The 6,170-nt window shown below is 32.7% G+C and overlaps 1 pseudogene; it reads right to left on the bottom strand.

Annotated features, from left to right (window-relative positions):
* Positions 1 to 5,021: 5,021 nt before the first annotated feature.
* On the bottom strand, positions 5,022 to 5,121 carry LOC122127514 (annotated as a pseudogene).
* Between the last annotated feature and the right edge of the window lie 1,049 nt (positions 5,122 to 6,170).

Raw genomic sequence — 6,170 nt, 5'->3', positions numbered from 1 at the left:
CACAGGGACAGTACCCAAGCCCAGAGTTCAAGCGCCACGACCTACCAAAAAAAAAAAAGAAAAAGAAAAAAAGGAAATAAGTAACTGTAATATGAAAACTCCAAGTTCATAATCGATTTATACCTCCCTGGTGAAAGGAACTGCTAAACTATAACATTCTTGATTTCTAGCTCAAAATTTTAGAAATCATATTCTATCCCATGACAACACTGCATTGCCTGGGGACCCTCATCTCTGTTTAACACAATCATACTGAAAGAATAACCTCCCCAATTCCTGATGGAAACAGACTGCAGGTCTATAGACCAATCATTTCCACATTGTAGCTCAGATAAGTTGTTTACCATTAGAAGTATTTTGATTACTTTTTATACCCAACATTTTGAGAGAAATGTAGTACTTTAAAATGCTATTAAAGCAAGACTGATATAAAAATCACCTTTGACCCCAGATAAATATTTAACCTTTCATATACCCAAAAATGCAGTCTTAACTATCATTAATGTTAGGAATGAGAGGTTAAAAATCATAGACACCAAGACCTAAGCATCAATTAAAGACTCTCCAACTTGTGAATACAATTGGTTTAAAAAGACATCAATACTACTGCACGTTTTTCAAAATTTCTTGTGTTACTGAAGATTCAATCATAAAATATTAACACTTGAAAACAACTCATTTTCTTGAAAGTAGGACACAAAACACAAGATTAATCCTAATCATTTTCAAATACCTTTATTTTTCTATAAATTCGCTCTTATAATTATAAAGAGTATGAAACTAACTGAGGTACAGATCCACAAAGGAAATAATTTAACTGCATCATCTACATTCAAAAAACTGTTACTAGAAAACAAAATTATACTAATAATTAGCTTACCAAATTCACTTTTATTCAATTTCATTTACTTTCATAAAAACTGGGTTTTCATAAAATGATAGATAAAAAAGCCTATATACCCACTTACATCTTCAGATCTTAACAATATTTATTTCAGAAATGTCTTTAGCTCTATAGTCAATGAACTGAAATAATACTGAAATATTCAAAGGCTTTTCAGAAATTGCAAGACTCGCTTTGGGTTGTTATATATATTGGAAAAGATATTCGAAAAGCCTTATTTGTTAAAGTTGTGATAGTTACTCCCACAAAAGAGCCATTAGTGAAGGTCCAATTGCATGTACAAAACAACTTCAAATGCATCCACAATCTGGAGGTGACACAGGCTTTTTGTTTGTCTGTTTTTGAAAGGTATATCTAACAAGCATATCCACAATACTGATTTTCAGTCAATTTGATGGGATATTCAAATCTAATAAATACAGGGTTGATTATCTTAGTGAGAATAGATATGATGTTACAAAGAAAGTTATTTTCAACAGAAATCTGGAAAGAGTTTATCCACCTTGTGTTTCATGGGAATAACCCGAGAGTAATACCTGTTTGGTCAAGTAGGTCAAACTCACTCCATTAGTATATCTTAAAAGTATAACGAATTTAAGAGGTCAAATACATATTTTGTACTGACAGTCATCTTATAGCACTAACTTACTACCTAATTATATCTGCATCTTCTTACCTAACATATAATAAGAGCTGAAATTGGTCTCTTTTATCTAACTTAATGTTGTATATGCTTTGATTATGATGATGTTATTATTTGAAAATAAAATGTACAGAAGAGTGGCTCCACAGAAATGACATGACAAAACACTGATAGCACAGTTAGCTCTTTTCACAGTTAGCTCTTTTCAGCCTCACCCTGTCCACATTGGCAAGCAACATTGAAACAGCACACTCACACATATACACATACACACATGTGTGCACATGTACACACATATATATGCATGCTAAATTCAGGGTTTAATACAAAAAAGTACAAATAAAATATTAGTGATTTGGACAAACATTAATTTGCCTTATTACAAAATAATACACAATCCAGTCACTATGGGTGTTACATTTTACTTGCCTCGCCACATGTGACCACTTAATTTATTTTAATTCATTCATTCATTCATTTGTTTTGTGCTAATACTAGCCTTGAATTCAGGACCTGGTTCTGTCCCAGAATTTGTTGTTTTTTTGTTTTAGTTTTCTCAAGCCTAGAATTTTACTGCTTGTCCCACAGCTCCATTTCTAGCTTTTGCTGGTTACTTTCAAATCAGAATCTAATGGATGTTTTTAGCTTGGTATGGTTTCAAACCACAATCCTCAGATTTCATCTTTCTGATTAGCTAGGATAAACACATGAGCCACCAGTGTGGCTTCTAGATTTTCCTCTATAGCTATCTAATGCACATACTTAGATAGTAATTTAAAACTTAGAGTCTAGAAACAAGTTGTACAGTGATGATATTGTCCTGTCAGAAATTTAAGGTAGTAAATTTCTTCTTAAAACCATGAACAAAAATACAATGATATAAGAAAACTCACTATTGAACACATGAGCTTTAAGAGTTTTCTAATAGATCCATTATTTGTTACCCAACATTAGAAAAAAAACTGTATAATGCAGTAGTAAAAAAAAGTCTTTTGTAGGAATACTTAATTACCTTGTTTTTAAAGACACCTGTTTTCATCTAAAAAAGTAGGCCTGTCTATTGACTTCATGTGATTTGATGGTTGAAGGTCCTTAATGAGAAGTCAAAGTGTATTACTAATCCTTTGCTATCAATTAAATCTCACCTTTTCTTCTTGGAACATATAATGATTAAAGCAATAGTTCATAATCAGCAAGCAATAGTTCAGATTCACACTTCCAGTGCAAGTGGATCACTAGTAATTAATCCTTGATACCATTTTCCACAAAGTTTTGTCCCAGATACAATCGGTCTGCCTTCTCTAGCTGCTTTCCTAGCCTGGACCTATTCCTTCACTCTACAGGAATAGTGATATTCAACTGATTTCAGTCAGATCTGTTACTAGAATTATCAGGGATTTAGATCCTTGTCTGTAATTTGGTCAAAGCTAAGTCTCTTTATGTAGGCTATTAAAAGTGTATTTACTAATTTCAAGTAAATACATAAATTCTATTTCCATCTCTTTTAAAAAATAAAATTGTTTTCTCTATAAATTGATCCGAGGCCTGGATTTTGTGGCTAGCTAGGTCATTGCACATCTGTCTCTCTCTTCCTCTCTCCCTTTCATGGTTCTCATAGATAATATGACTGCTCCATAATTATCCTAATTTATCTTGCTTTTATATTTTTGGTTGCATCATTTCACTTTCTGCTCTGCCATTCCCCAAATCATTTACATAGAAGGCATTATTTCATATTTTCTCATTCCTAGAATAAGCTGCACATGAAGACACCACTGGTCCTCATTTTCAGTCTGTACCTTTCAATATGGAGGAAAACATTTCCTCTGCTCTCTATCAATTCCCTACTCTCCAGTTAGAATAATTTCGAATAGTAAAAATGGAAAAAGAGAAAAAAATCATGGTGAAATAACAGATGTAGAAAATTCACTGGATTTTTCTGAGCAGTTCAACCAACGTGAACTATTGGGGAATACATGTGTACCTGATTCCCACTGGTACTCAGTGTCTCTGGTTAGGCAACTCTGATGAAGACAAGGAACAAGATAAAAAAGTGAGGAATGGTATCATTTGCAAAAAAAAGTGGAGACGTATTCAAGCAAATTTTTCTGTGGGCTGCTGAATGTAATCGGCTTACTACAGTGCAGAGACTACTTTCCAAAAAGGCCACTCATGTGAATACTAGGGATGATGATGAGTATACCTCTCTTCATCAGGAATCCTACATGAGTTGGTAGCTCAAGGCAGATATTCATGAAATTACTGTGAATGGCTGGACACCCCTGCTCAGTGCTTATATGTTGAATAATACAAGAGTGGCTTCTTTCTTAGTTCATCACTATGTAGATACCAATGCCCAAACTAAAGTTCTCTTAACCCCCTTGCATCTTGCTGCTTGGAATAGAAATAGCAAAGATGTGCTGGATCTCCTTCTATTGAAGCATTATATCAAACAAGGTCTGAAGCACAACTTGAAAGAAACTGCATTTAATATTGCCAAAAGAATAAATACGTATCACTACCTCGTTGAAGTTATGGAAGGCTGTAAAAATTGTTCTCCTAAGTCATAATGGTTTGGTTAAGTTTCTTAATTTTCAAAAATGCCAATCCATCTTTGTGTCTGTACAAAATATTTTCACAATACAGAGCAACGGCCATATCTTACTTTAAAAATTCATCGATTCAATGGTATTCTTCAAGTGAATTGCCTGACTTTGATGTCAAATTGTATTCAAGAATTGTTTGTATACATCTATAATGATTTCTGCAGAGTTTGTGATTTTTTAAATCAGAAATCATTTTAACTTATCTGTTGAAATGAGTAGTACAGAAACTGAAAATATTTCTGATGCTTGTCTGAAAAAAGTATATTTTAAAATAATCTGTATTTTGTTTGTATAATGTCCATAATCTATTTCATTCTCTCCTAGATATAATACTTTGAATTCTACATTGTTTTATAATATATAGGTTCATTAATAAATGTGTTATTTCAGATAGCATTCCATATAGAAAAAGTTTAAGATTCCTTTTTTACCTAAGTCCTTATAGTATTTTACTTCTTTGGGATAAAATGACAATGTTATCTACTTTCAAAAGTTTTGTAAAGATTATGCTATATAAAGGCCTTTCTAAGGTGAGGATTTAATACACTGATGTCTAACTAACTTTCAGTTCAATGAATTATATGTGTTGTTACATTTGTATTTTTTTAGTTTTTTATTGTGAAAATACTGTACAGAGGGGTTACAATTACATGGGCAAGATAATGAGTAAATTTCTTATCAAGCATTGTAGCCTCCTCCTTTGTTTCCCCTTCCTATCCCTTCCCATCCTCCCTCTGCCCCCCCCACTCAATCCTCCTCACAACCCTCCTCCCCGCACCAAAGTTGTAAAGTTCATTTTTGACATAATGACTTGTATTTTTGTAATCAATTTTTTAATAACTTTTTCATTTCTTACATCTGAAGAATGAAAAATATGGAATACTTCACAAATTTTCATATCATCCTTGTGCAAGTGCCATGATAATCTCTATATTGTTGTAATTTGGGTAAATGTGCTGCTGAAGCATGTAGTATCCTGTAAAGTTAAGTAGTTAATGATGCAATCTTTATAAAGGCATATATCCTTAGTTGACTTTTTGTAACCAGGAAACCTTATTGTTCCTAAAAATGCTATTGATCTTACTTCTCTAAAATTCTGTGTATATTGGAAAAAACATATTGTTTGGTCGATTGCTCACATTTGCAATTTTTTTGTCAATGACTATTTTAAATCTTTTTCATTTTAAATTTGATCATACTTTGAAGCCTTTATAGCTAGATCCAAAGGTGATAGCTTTTCAAGTACTTATTTATCAACTGAGTTAGCTTTGTGGAGCTAATGGATTCAAAGCAAGCCTTGCTTAAGAGCTCCTTCTAAACTTCTGCAGCTTAAAATTCCTAAATGAGGTCTTACTGGCACAAATGTCTACCTGACCCTTTACTCTTCTTCCATGTAGCAACAGACCAACCAGAATATCTTACCCTGACAGCATAGATTGTCTTACTGGAACAAAACTAATCTTAGTTATAAAGGACCATAGAGAGATGAACAATTAAGACAGAATCGTTTAGACTAGAAGGTATTTTATCAAAATATAATTGTTTCTTATACCTAATATTTCAAAAGTAGCTAAAGCCAAGAAGGTAAAAAAGTTTTGACATGCATGATTACCTAATGTCCTGGCCAGTCTACCATCCAACCAGGCAGGAATTTACACTACTGCCTTTCTTTCACCCAATATTTTCATAGTTACAAGAGAAGTCTATATGTTTCTCCTTGATATTAGGCCTTAAATTGGTAATGTTTATCACATTGTTTCCTCTTGCCTCTAGGCTATAAATCTACAAATGGTAAAGCTTTAGGTCCAACTCTACCAACACTGAGGTAGAAATAATGGAATAATACTTTAAAACACAGTTGCCTTTGATACCCTAACCACAACAGTACATTGAAAAACATGTGCCTTTTTCTTATATTATATATAGTTACATATTTTATCTTTATACGTGCTAATATTTTATTTCACACAGTGAAACTTACTAGAATTAATTGGTAATTTGACAAATAAATAGATAT

The sequence above is a fragment of the Dipodomys spectabilis genome, unplaced genomic scaffold (genome assembly GCF_019054845.1).
Source record: "Dipodomys spectabilis isolate Male_0828 unplaced genomic scaffold, ASM1905484v1 ptg000301l, whole genome shotgun sequence".
In the NCBI taxonomy this organism is placed as follows: domain Eukaryota; kingdom Metazoa; phylum Chordata; class Mammalia; order Rodentia; family Heteromyidae; genus Dipodomys; species Dipodomys spectabilis.
Note: the sequence above shows the minus strand (reverse complement) of the source record. Positions and strands in the feature narration are given on the sequence as shown.